At 40.1% G+C, this 17,907-nt stretch overlaps 1 long non-coding RNA gene and 1 pseudogene across 2 annotated transcripts in view; one reads left to right on the plus strand and one right to left on the minus strand.

Moving 5' to 3' along the window:
* LOC137207026 (uncharacterized) overlaps positions 1 to 17,700 on the minus strand; it is an 88,428-nt gene extending 70,728 nt beyond the window's left edge. Inside the window, exons 1-2 of one of the 2 annotated variants that reach the window (XR_010934915.1) lie at positions 17,370 to 17,700; positions 8,145 to 8,241 (exon numbers count right to left, since the gene is read on the minus strand). This is a non-coding gene — a long non-coding RNA (uncharacterized lncRNA). The remainder of the gene's footprint in view (positions 1 to 8,144; positions 8,242 to 17,369) is intronic. The other variant, XR_010934916.1, reaches the window with a different exon arrangement.
* LOC137206350 (5'-AMP-activated protein kinase subunit gamma-1 pseudogene) lies at positions 5,066 to 6,044 on the plus strand (annotated as a pseudogene).
* Positions 17,701 to 17,907: the final 207 nt, after the last annotated feature.

The raw sequence follows: 17,907 nt of genomic DNA on the forward strand, positions 1-17,907 counted from the left end.
AGTAATATTCCAATGATATAGCTAAAATAAACTATATCCTAGTAACTGATTTTAACTACGTCTTGTTAAGTGTCTGACAGATTTGATCCATCCATATGTGTGAACCATTATTAAGAACATAATGGTATTTGATACTTTTTCTTCCATTTCAAATTCATAAAATTTTAAAGAACATATCTTTTTATTACTTGCGCCACAGAAGCTGCTTGAGGACCATTAGTTTTACCGATTAATTGATCACATTTTAGAAACACTGACCTAAAAGGCCTGAGCTCTTTGACGTGATATATAAGCCATTTCACAATCTAGTCCCTTGATTCATATAAAACAATAGTTGTTATTAGTGTGTATACACACACACGTTGTTATTAGTATAACAATAACAACAACAACACTTTCTATTTACTGAGACCTTAAATGATGCCATGTGATCAGGTGCCTTTCTAAGCATTTAAAAGGGATTCTCTTATTTCAAACTCACAGTAACCCTAGGAGGTAGGTACTAGTTTGTTATTATGAATTTACAGATAGGGAATTATGAATATTACAGAGGTACTTGCTCAAAATCACAGAGCTAGTAAGACGCCGAGCAGGAATCTGATTCCAGGCTTGTCTAACTCTCAAGGACTATATTACCCGGCCCCCACCCTGCCTCTTCAACCTCCCCTTCCTGTACTCTCTCACAAACGCTCGCAGCCTCTGTATGCCTCAGCAAGGCCACACTACCTTCCATTCCCCAGAGAAGATGTCTTCCACCTGTGTCTGTGCCCATCTTATTCCTTCTGTCTGGAATGCCCTCCGCTTTTCCCCCCATCACCCTTGTGAACTTTCATTCACCCTTCAGCACCCAATTTAAGAGTCTCCTCTATGAAGACTTTCCTTCCACCCACACCCCAGATTTTTACCTTGTCTGTAATATCAGCCTAAATTTTATTTCTTTCCATTCTCCAGACAAAGATGCAAAAATTTCTAGAGTGACAGCTGAGTTATTAAGAATTATAAGATGACAGAACATAATTTACTACATTGTACCTGAGTGTTCCCTGGTCTATCACTGGTCGACTCCAGTTATTGATTTATGCCTCAATGAATAGGCAATTCCTTACCTTAAAATGTTATTCTCAGCTGGTCAGAGGACAGAATTACTTTTTATTGCATCTATAATAGCAACTAGTTAACTTCATGAGGCACAGGGAACACATTCTCTATTTTACCCTCTCCAGTTTACTATCTGAGAGTGAGATCCATGATAATAAGTAAAATTTCTAAATTCACTGTCTCTAAGAACTGGTAGGGATATTGTTTTATGGATACTTAGAAAACACAGCTCTATCAAGGTGGCAAGAGTATATCATTAGGTCTGCTGGTAATTAAGGAAGCTGTAAGTTAATCAGTTATATTCTCTCTGAAGAGAAAGTAGGGGCTTCCCTGGTGGCACAGTGGTTAAGAATCCGCCTGCCAATGCAGGGGACATGGGTTCAAGCCCTGGTCCAGGAAGATCCCACATGCTGCAGCAACTAAGCTCATGTGCCACAACTACTGAGCCTGCTCTCTAGAGACCACGAGCCACAACTACTGAGCCTGCGTGCCACAACTACTGAGCCTGCACCCTAAAGCCCACGAGCCACAACCACTGAAGCCCGTGCATCTAGAGCCTGTGCTCCGCAACAAGAGAAACCACTGCAAAGAGAAGCCCACGCACTGCAACGAACAGTAGCCCCTGCTCGCCACAACTAGAGAAAGCTCACGTGCAGCAACGAAGACCCAATGCAGCCAAAAATAAATAAATAAATAAACAAATTTAAAAAAAGAGAAAGTAGAAGGTGGTGGTTTAGAGCAGTGGTCTCTAAACTCTTTTGAACACTCACTTCAGCAGTAGACATGTGAACCTTCACCCCCGCAAATGTGTGTATTTATTTATAGTTTATGTATGTGTACTACTGAATTAACATTCAGTATGGAAAAACATTCAAAAAACATACAAAACATTCATGAAATGGAAATGAAAAGGAATGAGGTAAGGAATAAATAAAAATAGAAGTTCCACTATTTTCCTTCCTTACCCAGTGGATCATCTTGTGTACCTGCTGGGATACATTCACACTTCCAGCAGAAGACTCACTGGACAAATACCAACTGGCCCTGGTGGATCCAGATGCTGGGCTCACCCTAGTGGTCCCCAGCACCTGGTTGGCCCCTGTGGACCCAGGATCCAGGTCCAACCATGCAGACTCTGGTCCCAGACCCATCACTGCAGACCCAAGCACCAGGCCTGCCTGGTGAACCCGGGCTCCAGGTCCACCCCCAAGGACTCAGGCACCAGGTCTTCCTACCTGCTGACCCAGGCACCAGGCCTGCCCACTTATGGATATCACCTAGAATCTCTGGATGGGCTGACAGGTGAAGGGCTTTGCCTACTGAAGCCAGTCTATAAAGCTATTCTTCAAGGTGTAGACACCAACACAAGGCCACAAGGATCGTGAATAATGAAGAAAACATGACACCACCAGAAGAAACTAATAAAACTTCAATGACTGACCCTAAAGAAATGGAGATCTATGAACTGTCTGACAAAGAATTCAGAATAATCCTCTTAAAGAAATTCAATGAACTACAAGAAAACGCAGATAAATAAATGAAATTAGGAAAACAATGCATGAACAAAATGAGAGGTTCAACAAAGAAACAGAAACTATGTATTAAAAAAAAGTAGAAATTCTAGAGTTGAAGAACACAATAATTGAACTGAAGAATTCAATAGAGAGCTTTGGCAGATTTGACCAAGCAGAAAAAAGAATTAGTGAGCTAGAAGGCAGATCATTTGACATCATCCAGTCAGAGAAGTCAAAGGAAAAAGAATGAAAGAGTCAAGAAAGCCTATGTGAATCATGATATACCATTAAAAGAAACGGTTACGCATTACTGGAGTCCCAGAAGAAGAGGGGGAAAGGGGGAAAAGAAAGCTTATTTAAAGAAACAGTGGCTGAGAACTTCCCAAACCTAGGGAGAGATTTGGACATCCAAGTTCATGAAGCTAATAGGTGACTGTAAAATTTCAACACCCAAATCATGTTTTCCAAGACAACGTAGAATAAAATTGTCTAAAATCAAAGAAAATGAGATAATTTTTAAAGCAGCAAGAGAAAAAAAAAATCTCACCTATATGGGAACCCCCATAAGGCTATTAATGAATTTCTCAGCAGAAACCCTGTAGGGCAGAAGAGAGTGGGATAATATATTCAAATTACTAAAAGAAAAAAAAAAACTGTCAAGAATACTTTACCTAGCAAAGTTGTCTTTGAGAAATGGAGAGAGAAAGATTTTCCCAAAGAAACAGAAGCTGAGGGAGTTCATCATGACTAAACCTGTCTTACAAGAATCGCTGGGGCTTCCCTGGTGGCGCAGTGGTTGAGAGTCCGCCTGCCGATGCAGGGGACACGGGTTCGTGCTCCGGTCCGGGAAGATCCCACATGCCGCGGAGCGGCTGGGCCCGTGAGCCATGGCCGCTGAGCCTGCGCGTCCGGAGGCTGTGCTCCGCAACGGAAGAGGCCACAGCAGTGAGAGGCCCGCGTACCGCAAAAAAAAAAAAAAAAAAGAATTGCTGAAACGAGTTCTTCAAGCAGAAATGAAATAACATGAAAATATAAAAGATACTGGCAAACGTAAGTATATAGTCAAATTCAGAATACTCTAATACTGTTATATGGTAGTGTGTTAATCAATTAACTCTAGTATAAAGGTTTAAAGGACAAAAGTATTAAAAATAACAATAGCTACAATAATTTGTTAGTGAATATACAATATAAAAGAGGTACATTGTGACATCAAAAACATAAAATATAGGGTGGGAATAAAAGAATAGAGCTTTTGTATGCAGTCAAAGTTAAGTTATCAACTTCAAATACACTGTTATGTCCAAAAGATGTTTTATTTAATACTCATGATAACTACAGAGCAAAAACCTACAGTAGATACACAAAAGATAAAGAGAACGGAGTCAAAGCATTTAATTATGGAAAATCACCAGTACAGAAAGAAAGACAGCAAAAGAGAAAGAAAGGAAAAAGGGAACTACATAACAGCTGGAAAACAATTAATGAGATGGCATTAGTAAGTACTTACCTATCAATAGTTACTTTCAATGTAAATGGATTAAATTCTCCAATCAAAAGGCACAAAGTGGCTGAATGGATTAAAAAACAGAAACCAACTTTATGCTGCCTCCAAGAGACTTACTTCAGACTTAAGGACATGAACAGGCTCAAACTGAAGGGGTGGAAAAATATATTCCATGCAAATGGAAACCAAAAGAGAGCAGGAGTGGCTATACCTATATCAGACAAAATAGACTTGAAGTCAAAAGTGTTAACAAGAGACAAAGAAGGTCACTATATAATGATAAAGAGGTTAATTAATAAAGAAAATAAAGCAACTGTAAATATATAGACAACCCAAATCAGAGCACCTAAATATATTAAGCAAATACCAGTAGATGTGAAGGGAGAAATAGACAACACTACAATAATAGTAGGAGACCTCAATACCCGACTTTCAATGATGGATAGATTATCCAGACAGAAAATAAATATGAAACGTTGGACTTGAACTACACCTTAGACCAAATAGACCTGACAAACATGTATAGAATATTCTACCCAACAGCAGCAGAATACACGTTCTTCTAAAGCACACATGGAACATTCTCCAGGATAGATCATATGTTAGAGTACAACACAAACCTAGCAAATAGCAACTGTAAGATGACTGAAATCATACCAAGTATATTTTTTGACTGATATGAAACTAGAAATCAGTTACAAGAGGAAAACTGGAAAATTCACAAATGTGTGGAAATTAAACAACACACTCTTGAGCAACCAATAGGTCAAAGAAGAAATCAAAAGAGAAACCAAATAATATCTTGACACAAACAAAAATACAACATACCAAAACTTATGGGATGCAGCAAGACTAGTTCTAAGAGGGAAGTTTAATGCAATAAACATCTCTATTTAGAAAAAAGCAAGGTTCCTAAAGTGAATGAACCCAGCCAGTGCCTCTTGCAATGGAGATGGCCACGTCTTGAGAGTTTCCAACTCTGGAAAAATGAGCGTCCTCAAGAGACCCCAGAATCTAACAACAGCATATACACTTCCTTTATAGAGTCTCTTGCTGCTATGACTTGATTCTCACAAGCTCCAATTTGGTTGTATTTGCTACTTCCCTGCAGGTGAAGAATGCTTTCTTTGCTTTGGTGACTAATGGTATACAAGCTGCCCCTTTCTGGGACAGCAAAAAGCAAGGACTTGTGGGCATGTGGAGTACCACTGATTTCATCAATATCCTGCACCGTTACTATAAATCAGCCTTGGTACAGATCTATGAGTTGGAAGAACACAGGACAGAAACTTGCAAGGAGGTGTACATACAGGACTTCTTTAAACCACTTGCCTGCATTTCTCCTAATGCCAGCATGTTTGATGCTGTCTCTTCATTAATTCAAAACAAGATCCACAGGCTGCCAGTTGTTAACCCAGAATCAGGCAACATCTTGTACATCCTCATCCACAAATGCAGTCTCAAGTTCCTCAAATTGTTTATCACTAAGTTCCCAAGCCAGAGTTCACGTCTAAGTCTCTGGAAGAGCTACGAATCAGCTTCTATGCCAACACTGTTATGATCTGCTGTATGTGGCTCTGGGCATCTCTGTACAGCACCAGTTCTCAGCCCTGCCAGTGGTGAATGCGAAAGGTCATGTGGTAAACATCTTTTACAAGTTTGATGCTATCTATCAGGCAGCAGAAAAGACCTACAACAACCTAGGTGTATCTGTGGCCAAAGCCCTGCGACATCAGTCACATTACTATAAATGTGTCCTCAAGTGCTACCTGCCTGAGACTCTGGAGACCATCATCAATAGGCTGGTGGGAGCAGAGGTTCACCAGCTTGCAGTGGTGGATGAGAGTGATGTGGTCAAGGGAATTGTATCATTATCTGACAACCTGTAGGACCTAGTGCTTACAGGCAGAGAGAAGCAGCCCTGAGCTGAGGGAAGAGGGCAGGCAGCACCAGCGGATGTGCCTCACTCACTGCCTGCCTAAAGCTCTGGGAATCACAGATAAAACCTGGTGACTGTTCCGTGCTCAGGAGCCCCCCTACCCTTCTACCTGGGAGCTGGAGAATGCATGGGGAAAGGAAGGAGAATAAATTTTTAGGTGTCCTTAACCTCACAGTACTCAGAAAAACTTTCAGTCTAGCCCATTCTAGCTCCTACCCTCTTATTCATACCCCCCTTTCTGGGCAAACTATGGGCTCTGTGCCCCCCCAGAAAATTCTGATCTCTAAGAGATCCCTGGGCTTCATTTAGCCTTAGCCTCTATCTCAGCCTCTGACTCCACTATAGGATAACAGCACCATAGAACTCTTCATAAAGATATTTTCATTCATCCTGTTTCATGTTGGGTGAAAGAGGCTAAATTCATTTTGTGACATTTCTTCCCACAATGGGAGTGGGGTGGATCATTGGGAGGAGGGTTTTGGGGTGTCTATGCTGTATGCATGTGAAGGGAGATGGGAGTTGGTGAAAGAAGAAGGCAGAGTGGTTAGCTGAGGTTATTGCTTTTCATGGTGAACCTAATTAAAATGACAAGAACCCATCCTGAGGGTTGTCTTTTCATCTTGTTTATGTTTTCCTTTGCTGTGCAAAAGCTTTTAAGTTTCATTAGGTCCCATTTGTTTATTTTTGTTTTCATTTCCATTTCCAAAGGAGGTGGGTCAAAAAGGATCTTGCTGTGATTTATGTCATAGAGTGTTCTGCCTATGTTTTCCTCTAAGAGTTTTATAGTGTCTAGCCTTACATTTAGGTCTTTAATCCATTTTGAGTTTATTTTTGTGTATGGTGTTAGGGAGTGTTCTAATTTCATTCTTTTACATGTAGCTGTCCAGTTTTCCCAGTACCACTTATTGAAGAGGCTGTCTTTTCTCCGTTGTATATTCTTGCCTCCTTTATCAAAGATAAGGTGACTATATGTGCATGGGTTTATCTCTGGGCTTTCTATCCTGTTCCATTGATCTATATTTCTCTTTTTGTGCCAGTACCATACTGTCTTGATTACTGTCATACAGAGTGAAGTAAGTCAGAAAGAGAAAAACAAATATTGTATGCTAACACATATATATGGACTCTAAAAAAAAAAAAAAAAAAAGGTTCTGAAGAACCTAGAGGCAGGACAGGAATAAAGACGCAGACGTGGAGAATGGACTTGAGGACATGGTGAGGGGGAAGGGTAAGCTGGGACGATGTGAGAGAGTGCCATGGACATATATACACTACCAAGTGTAAAATAGATAACTAGTGGGAAGCAGCCACATAGCACAGGAGATCAGCTCGGTGCTTTGTGACCACCTAGAGGGGTGGGATAGGGAGGGTGGGAGGGAGACGCAAGAGGGAGGAGATAAGGGGATATATGTATATGTATAGCTGATTCACTTTGTTATAAAGCAGAAACTAACACACCATTGTAAAGCAATTATACTCCAATAAAGATGTTAAAAAAATTAAATTAATTAAATTAAATTTTAATAAATGACAAGAACCACCCCCCCAAAAAAGAAAGAAAGATTACAAAACTTTATACCTTAAGGAACGAGAAAAAGAAGAACAAACTAAGCCCAAAATTAGCAGAAGGAAGGAAATAACAAAGATTGGAGCAGAAATAAATGAAATGAAGACCAGAAAAACAATAGAAAAGATAACACAATTAAGAGCTGGGTTTCTTTTAAAGATAAACAAAATTGACCAACCTTTAGCTAGACTAATTAAGAAAAAAAGAGAGGACCCAAATAATTGACATTAGAAATGAAAGAAGAGACATTACAGCTGATACCACAGTAATACAAAGGATCATAAGAGATTACTATGAGCAATTATATGCCAACAAATTGGATAATCTAGAAAAAATGGATAAATTCCTAGAAACATTCAAACTAACAAGACTGAATCATGAAGAAATAGAAAATATGAACAGACCAGTAACAAGTAAGGAGATTGTATCAGTAATCAAAAACCTCCCAACACAGAAAATTCCAGGACCAGATGGTTTCCCTGATGAATTCTAACAAACATTTAAAGAATTAACACCAACCTTTCTCAAACTCTTCCAAAAAACTGAAGAGGACAGAACACTCTTAAGTTCATTTCACAAGCTAGCATGACCATGATGCCAAAGCCAGATAAGGATGCTACAAGAAAAGAAAACCAAAGGTCAGTTTCACAGATTAATATAGATACAAATATTCTCAACAAAATACTCACAAACTGAATTCAGCAGCACATTAAAAGGATCATACAACATGATCAAGTGGGATTTATGTCTGGGATGCAAGGATGGTTCAACATATGCAAATCAATAAATGTGATACACCACATTAATAGAATGAAAGATAAAAATCATATGATCATCTCAATAGATGCAGACAAATACTTGACAAAATTCAACATGTTTTCATGATAAAAAATCTCAACAAATTGGGTATAGAAGGAATGTACCTCAACAGAATAAAGGCCATACATGACAAACCCACAGCTAACATCATCCTCAACAGTAAAAGGTTGAAAGCTTTCCCAATAAAATTAAGAACAAAACAAGGGTGTCCCCTCTCAACATTTTTATTCAACAGAGTCCTAGAAGTCCTAGACAGAACAGTTAGGCAAGAAAAAGAAATAAAAAGCATACAAATCAGAAAGGAAGAAATAAAAGTGTCTTTGTTTGCAGATGATATAATCTTTTATACAGAAAATCCTAAAGACTCCACCAAAAAAAAAAAGTTAGAACTAATAAATGAATTCAGTAAAGTTGAAGATACAAAATCAACCTACAAAAATCAGTTGTACTTCTATACAACAACAATTAACTATCCAAAGAAGAAGTAAAGAAAACAATCCCATTTACAGTAGCATTACAAATAATAAAATACTTAGGGATAAATTTAACCAAGGAAGTGAAAGGCCTGTACACTGCAAATTATAAAGCATTGATGAAAGAAACTGAGGAAGACACAAATAATGGAAAGATATCCTGTGTTTGTGGATCAAAAGAATTAATATTATTAAAAGTTCATTCTACCCAAAGGCATTTCTAGATTTAATGCAATCCCTATCAAAATCCCAATGCATTTTCCACAAAAATAGAAAAAGCAATCCTAAAATGTGTATGGAATCACAAAGACCCTGAAGAGGCAAAGCAATTCTGAGAAGGAAGAACGAAGCTGGAGGCATTACACTTACTGATTTATTACAAAGCTATAGTAATAAAACAGTTTGGTACTGGCATAATGACAGACACATAGATCAATGAAAAAGAACCAAGAGCCTAGAAATAAACCCATGCATATACAGTCAACTAATATTTTACGAGAGAGCCAAGAATACTCAATAGGGAAAGGACAGTCTCTTCAATAAATGGTGCTGGGAAAACTGGATATTCACATGCAAAATAATAAAATTAGATTCCTATTTTATACAACCCACAAAAATTATCTGGAAATGGATTAAAGATTTAAATAGAAGATCCAAAACTTTAAAACTACAAGAAGAAAGCACAGGGAAAAAGCTCCTTGACGTTGGTCTTAGCAACAATTTTTAATATATGACAACAAAAGCATAGGCAACAAACGCAAAAATCAACAGGGGGACTAGATCAAACTGAAAATTTCTGCGCAGCAAAAGCAACAATCAGCAAAATGAAAAGGCAACCTCCAGAATGGGGGGAAATATTTGCTAACTATCTTTTAAAATTTTTTTATTTTACGTTAGCACACAGTTAACAATGTTTTGTTAATTTCAGGTACATAGTAGATTGATTCAGTTATACATATACATGTACCTATTCTTTTTCAAATTCTTTTCCCAATTATGCTAACCATCTATCTGATCAGGGATTAATATCTAAAATATATAAGGAAATTGTATAACTCAATATCAAAATAACAAATAACCTGATTTAAAAATGGGCTAAGGACTTAAATAGACATTTTTCCAAAGAAGGCACACAAATGACCAACAGGTACATAAAAAGATGCTCAACATCACTAATCATCAGGGGAATGCAAATAAAAACTACAATGAGATATCACCTCACACCTGTTAGAATGGCTATTAACAAAAAGACAAGAGACAACAAGTGTTGGTATGGCTGTGGAGAAAAGGAAACCCTGGGGCACTGTTGGTGGGAATGTAAACTGGTGGAGCCACTATGGAAAACAGTATGGAGATTCCTCAAAAAATTAAAAATAGAACTACCATATCATCCAGCAATCCCACGTCTGAATATATATCTAATAGAAATGAAATCACTGTCGCAAAGAGTTATCTGCACCCTCATGTTCATTGCAGCATTATTCACAATAGCCAAGACATGGAAACAACTTAAGTGTCCATCAGTGTATGAAAGGAAAAAGAAAATGTGATACACACACACACACACACACACACATACACACACATACACACTGGAATATTATTCAGCCATAAAAAGGAAGGAAATCCTGCCTTTTGTAACACATGGATGGACCCTAAGGGCATTATACTAAGTGAAATAAGTCAGACAGAGAAAGACAAATACTACATGTTCTCACTTATATGTGGAATCTAAAAAATTCAAACTCATAAAAATAGTAGAATGATGGGGACTTCCCTGGTGACGCAGTGGTTAAGAATCTGCCTGCCAATGCAGGGGACATGGGTTCGATCCCTGGTCCGCGAAGATCCCACATGCCACAGAGCAACTAAGCCTGTGCGCCACAACTACTGAAGCCTGTGTGCCTAGAGCCCATACTTCACAACAAGAGAAGCCACTGCAATGAGGAGCCCGCGCACCACAACGAAGAGTAGCCCCCACTCGCCGCAACTAGAAAAAGCCTGCGTGCAGCAACGAAGACCAACGCGGCCAAAAATAAATAAATAAATATTTTTTTAAAAAAATAGTAGAATGATGGTTGACAGGGGCTGGGGCATGCGGGGAATGGGGGAGATGTTGGTTAAAGGGTGCAAACTTCCAGTTCTAAGATGCATAAGTTTTGGTAACTAGACTTAACAATACTATATTATATTCTTGAAAGTTGTTAAGAGAGTAGATCTTAAATGTTATCACTACACACACAAAAAGGTAATTACATGGAAGAATGAAGGTGTTAACTAAGCATATTGTAGTAATCATTTCACAGTATATATATGTGTGTGTATCAAATCAGCACATTGTATACCTTAAACAAATGTATATATATGTCAATAAAGCTGGAAAAAAAGGGAGAATTCAACAATATAATTCACTACACTAAAAGGATAAAGTAGGAAAATCATTTTATCATCTCAGAAGACACAGAAAAAGTATTCGATAAAATTCAAAAACAATTCATATTTAAAAACTCCAAGCAAAGAAAAATAGGAATTTTCTTAATGTGATAAGAGATAAAATTCTAAAAAACCCCATTCAACCAAAAAAAAAAAAAAATCAGTTACTTAATTGTGTAATGTTGAATGCTTTCCCTTTGAGATCAGAATGAGACAAGGATAATTACTTTCACTATTTCTATTATATTGTATTAGAAGGCTTAGCTGGTACAATGAGGCAATGACAACAAAAATTAAAAGGTGTAAGGATAGGAAAGGAAAAAAATTAACTTGCAGAAAATAGTTTGGCATTTTCTTGTAAAACTGAACTTATGCATACTCTATGATCCAGCACTTTCACTCCTAGGTATATAGCTTAGAGAAATTCTTGTACAAGTCCGTAAGACATGTACAAGACCAAATGCCCATCAAGAGTAGAATGGATGAATAAATTGTAGCACATTAACTTGGTGGATTACTATACATCCGTGAAAATGAATGAAGATACACAAACACAGATGAATCTCAAAAATAAAATATTGAGTAAAATAAATGTCATAGAAGAATATCTATGATCTGATTACATTTATCTACAACTCAAAAAGTTGGAAAAACTAATATATTGGTTAGGGATGCACACATATGTAATAAATCTAGCAGAAAAATTACTATTATAAAAGTCAAGATAGAGGTTACCTCTAGGGAAGATGAAGAGAGATGTTATTGGAGGGCTTCTCAGGCACTAGGTAGGTGTTACAAGGACATTTTTATTCTTCAGGCTGTATGTATATATGTATGTATTTATACATACATGTTTCATGTGTGATACATTTCACCATAGAAGTTTTTTTGAAAGCAATTCTTTTTAGGTCTCATTACCTAGAGGTATTTAGAGGAACATATTCAACGATACCTTGAGCAAACAATCAGTAAAGTCTAGACTTTGGGAAAATCTAGAGGAGAAATCATCTTGTTTCTTTAATACAAAATTTCAAGGAAAAAAAAAAGAGATGAACAGGAACCTATAAATTACAAAAGATGTGAGAGACATATTAACCAATTGCCAGGTACAGACCTTGTTCAGATGCTAATTCAAACAAACAAATTACTACAAATATGACAACTGCAGATATGTGAACACTATCTGGATATCTGATGATAATAAGAATTTATTCTTGATTTTATTGGGAAGCAGTGATGACACAGTGGTTATGTTTTAAAAGGGGGCCCTTGTCTTTTAAGGGACAATCATTCCCTCGAAATCCCCCTCAACGCCCTCGCCCTTTTCTCTCCTGTGGAATTTGTTCAGCAAAACTTCAACCCGACTTGCACTCCAATATTTACAGATGAAATTTTATCATGTCTAAGATTTGATTCAAAATAATCCTGTTTGGTGGCGGCAGTGGGTGGGGTGGAGGGATGGTATAGAGAAAACAAGATTGGTCATGAGTTGAAAATTATTGAAACTAATGTTGGTATACTGGTTTTCTCTATATTTATATATACATTTGAGATATTGCATAATAAAAATTAAAATAAAATAAAAACCAGGACAAAATTTTAAAGAAGAACTTCTGCTAAATCAAGATCTGTTTTGAAAGGGAAAATAAATATAGAAGTGAGTGTGACATTTTGGGGTTCATTACCTTCTCACTCTGCCCAGAATAGCACCATTTATTTTGTTTATCTTATTTTGGCTGTAACGCGCAGCTTGTGGGATTTTAGTTCCCCGACCAGGGATTGAACCCAGGCCCTCAGCAGTGAGAGTATGCAGTCCTAACCACTGGACCACCAGGAAATTCTCAGCACCATTTGTTTTTCACAAGACAATCTAGATCATTGCTTCTAAATCTTCAGTGTACATACAAGTCACCTGAGGATTGTTAACATGCAGATTTGGATTCAGAATATCTAGGTTGGGGCCTGATATTCCACATTTCTAACAAGCTCCCATGTGATGCTGATGCTGGACTACCTCCAAGAATGCAGTCTTTCACCTCATCATAACCTCTATTCTGTTGAGCTTACCACTCACTCATCCTCCATCATTCCTTCCTGGTTCCATTCCCATTCTGGTCCAGCTTGGATTCTCTGGCTCACCTGGACAATCATTCCCTTAAAACCCCCTTCAACATCCTCGCCCTTTTCTCCCCTGTGGAACTTGTTCAGCAAAACTTCCATCCGACTTGCACTCCACCATCTCCAGGTTCTTGAACCCAAGCACTTAAATGTTACTGGAGAAAATGAGACAATTTTAAATACATGCTCTCTGTTCTCAGTAGGCACTCTGCTTTGCCCAGCAACCCTACTTCTCTCTTCAAGATGCTTATTTCCAAAATGACCATTTTATATCTTTACCTCCTCCCTCTTCTCATCTCCTTTCTCTCTACTAATCCCCTTTCACTGGGAAAATAAAAGTTGGCAGATAGGAAACTCTTCATCCTCTCAATATCAAAATCTAGAAGCCTTCATGTATCTGCTCCATCTTCTTTCTCATTATTCCTTCCTTTAAAAAAATAAAAATCTATCAGCACCTATTCATTCACATACACTTTGGATCCCATTCCCCTCTCTCCCTTTCAACTGGACCACTCCAACAGTTTACATAATCTACAGGTTCCTGTTTCTGGTTTTTTAAAGCAAACATAAAATCAAGATAGATTCCCAACCCTGACCCATATCTAAATGGTGCTTGATTTCTGTGCTCCCTTTCACAGTTTATTTACTTTTATTCACTCCTTAACACACTCCAATCTGGTTTCCATTATCACCAATCCACCAAAATTGCTCGTGTCAAAGTCTTCAGCTATCTCCATGTTACCGACTTGAATAGACAATTTTCTGTCCTCAATTTACTCAATGTCTCAGCAACTTTTGACCCAGTTAATAGAATGCTAGATTTTTTCCTGCCTGCTCCCTTTCCCCCACCAAAATATTCTGATCCTCTCCTAATCTTTCCACCTTAGGAAATGATATTACCAAGTTTAAGTCCCTTTTCTTAAACTCCTATCAAATCCATCAGCAAGGCTTGTTCTTTCTACCTCCTGAATATTTTTCTAATCTGTCTACTTCCATGCCATTTTCACTGCAATTACACTAAACTAATGTCTCCTATTTCCCAAAACAAGCCACCTGCTTCCTTGCCTCAGGGCCTTTGCACACACTGTTGTCTTGCCGAGAACACTGAAACACACTCCAAGTTCCATATGGCCCAAATGTCATTCTAGGGTAACAATCACAAAGTCTTCTTGGACTCCAAGTCATTCCCAGATAACCCCATGAGGAGACATTTCGACATTTCTACACCGCTTTCTCTACCCTCTCCTGATTCACGTCCAAAAGAGATGCTCAGACCCCTGCTTGTTCTAAGCAGATAATAAAGTCTGATATATGACCAGGTCTAAGCTCATCTCTAATCAGAGCAAAACTGGCTCCAAATTTCCTCTTGGCTTTCAGTTCTTCCCATAGTAGAGGAAGACAGTATCCAGCTTACCATTCTGAATTCATGTAGTAGGCTGGAAGCAAATAGACACAGTATTTTATAACGCCTCTTGTCAAGAGGTATATTTCTTCATCCCTTGAATCTGGGCTTGACCATGTAACCTGTCTGGGCCAATGGAGCATTAGCAAACACAATGCAAGCAGATGTTTGAAAAGTGCTTGTGCATTGGGGCTTACCCTCTCTTGCTGAATTTGGAACTCAGCCATCATACGAAGACAACTGAGCTAGCTAGCTTGTTAGATATGGAGACACATGGCCTGGTCAGTTTCAGTGGCCTCTGCCGATTAGCAGACATGTGAGTGAGAACATCTAATATCAACCACCGCCAGCCAGCCTGCCAGCTAACTAGCTATATGAGTGAAGCCACGCAAGAACAGAATTCCTGGGCTTCCCTGGTGGCGCAGTGGTTGAGAGTCCGCCTGCCGATGCAGGGGACACGGGTTTGTGCCCCGGTCTGGGAAGATCCCGCATGCCGCTGAGCCTGCGCGTCCGGAGCCTGTGCTCTGCAACAGGAGAGGCCACAACAGTGAGAGGCCCGCGTACCGCAAAAAAAAAAAAAAAAGAACAGAATTCCTGTCCAGATGATCCCAGCTGCAGCTGTCAACTTGCTGCATAATGACCTATAAATGATTGTTGTTTTAAGCTGTTAAGTTTTGGGGTGCTTTGTAACACAGCAAAAACTAACAGATACACCTCTGGAAGGAGTCTTTTCATATTGCAAATCCAATTATGCTACTTCCCTACTTAAAATGCTTTAATGGTTGTTCATTGATCCTGGGATGAAACCCAAGTCTTTTTAGCGAGGCCTACTGTGACCCACATTATCTGGACGGCTTCACCTCCTATTGTCCCACTCGTTCTTGCTGCTCTTGAAGTGGACCCAGTTCTCTCCCACACCGAGGCCCTTACACATGCCATTCCCTCTACCTGGGATGCTCTTTCTGGCTCTTCACCTGGTTGACTCCTGCTCCTCTTTCAAGTCATAGCTTAAATATTATTGTACATCAGCAGAGAGGACTTCTTGGACCAACTCTTCCCCTTCGCCCCCCAACGGAAGTATGTCTCCAGTTATATATTCTCATGCTACCCTATTATTTTTCTTCTTAGCAAATACCCTAATTTGAAACGATATATTGTCTTGTGTGATGGTATGTTTATTAGCTGCCTTTTCCACTGGATTGCAAACTTCACGAGAACAGGATGTCTCTGTTTGTTCACAAATGTAGCCCCAAACCTTGCATACCACCTGTCACATAGGGATGTGGATAGATATTTTTTGAGGCAGTTTATCATAGTGGTTAACAGTGCAGGCTCTGGAGAAAAGCTGCCTGGGCTCACATCCTAGCTCCATCACTTACGAACTGAGTGACATAACTAACTCCTTTGTGCCTCAGTTTTCCCATCTCTAGAATGGGGATACAAATAGCACCTCCTCATTGAATTGTTAGATGGATTATGCTCAGTAATTTTTAATTATTTCTTGCTGAACAGGTGTCAGCATACCTGGAGAACAGTGAACCAGGAGCTTCTGACACTGCCAACATCTCCTTCCTGTGAGGCTACAGACACTGCCATGATTAAATTTACTTTTGCCTTCCCTGTGGCTAGTTTCTCAGCTAATGCTCTGCTCGTTCCACCAAGGTGCAGCCTCAAACTGTAAGCCATCTCTGTGGGGTGCCTTGTGACAACTGAATGAGCCCCTATACATTGAGCACTGGATTTTGACTCCTGCTTTAAGACCCGACTTCTTGCACCGAGTCAGACATCTGGGGTCAGAGGACGTGGTCTCCTAACCACTGTAACTGCCCCTCCTGTCTCTTGATGATCCCCTGGCTGAGCAGGGATCTGGAGCCGCAAACATCCACTCAAGAAACAGTTCTGATGGGAAATACATCAATCACCCTTAACACACACGCACACGCACACACATACATGACAGGAACTGGGCCCTCTGCATTGTCTTAGTAAGAAAATCATCTCCAGAGGGGCCGTTAGTAGATTTCCAACCACCAAGTCCTCAGAAGCTGGGCCTTCAGGTTCTGGACAGAAAGAACATAAAATCTAGGTACCCCCCCCCCAAAAAAAATGTTTCAAGGCGAGGGGAGAGGAACTCCTAAGACAAGGCGTGGGAGAGAGAAAAACAGAAGGTGGGGGTGAATGAAAAGAGAAAATAAGAGGGGGTGGAGAGGGAGGAGGTGAGAAGTAAGAGAGGTTGAGAAGAGAGAGGCTCAGAGGAGCAAGCTGAGACAGGAGAGGGATGTCGGAAGAGGAGGCCGGGAAGGCAGGGAGAAGAGAGATGGAGTGCACATGCCGCCCCGGCACAGCCGCGCAGCACTGGTCCCAGGAAGCCTGCGTCTGGCGGGGCCAGAGCCGGCAGGCACGTTCCTTCCAACGCGCCCAACCAGGGTGCCTGTGCATGCTAATGAGGCAGTCTAGGACGGCTTCACACACAATTGCTCCAAGTGCTCAGGAACTTACCAGGCTTCAGAATGATGGGGCACAGCTCCCGAGGTGGGGTGGGGGGGACCCCCTGCAGAGGGGCCTGGCCTCCAGGTACCCGGCGCTCACGGGTTAGTGGCTGCAAGACGACGGGTTTTCCATTCAGTCAGGCACCAACCCAAAGGGAGGGAGAGCCAGACCAAAAGGCAAAGGAGAGGAGGGGAACCTGCTTGTGTTTTTGGATTTAAATTGTTTTTGAGCCCACGTAGCCCTGGGAGTCACATGCTGCCTGCAACATCACCGGAGTCATCACGTGATACAGGTCCCCCATCATGTGACGAGACAAATCTGCCTAACTTCAGACCCCCGCCCCCACCTCCAGCTCTCAGACTGGCAGATAAAGTGCTTCTGGAGGAGCCTCCCCTTCCCCCAGAAGTCAGTGATAGAGGGAGGGATGCAGGTGGAGAACCTCAGAGCCCACGCGACGCTCGGGTCTTGATGAATAGTAATATGCCTTTCGCCCTCCTCCTAAGCTACTGCGACTTGGAGCAGTGCCAACCTCATTTGCATTCCAGCC

This window comes from Pseudorca crassidens, chromosome 15 (assembly GCF_039906515.1).
Source record: "Pseudorca crassidens isolate mPseCra1 chromosome 15, mPseCra1.hap1, whole genome shotgun sequence".
In the NCBI taxonomy this organism is placed as follows: domain Eukaryota; kingdom Metazoa; phylum Chordata; class Mammalia; order Artiodactyla; family Delphinidae; genus Pseudorca; species Pseudorca crassidens.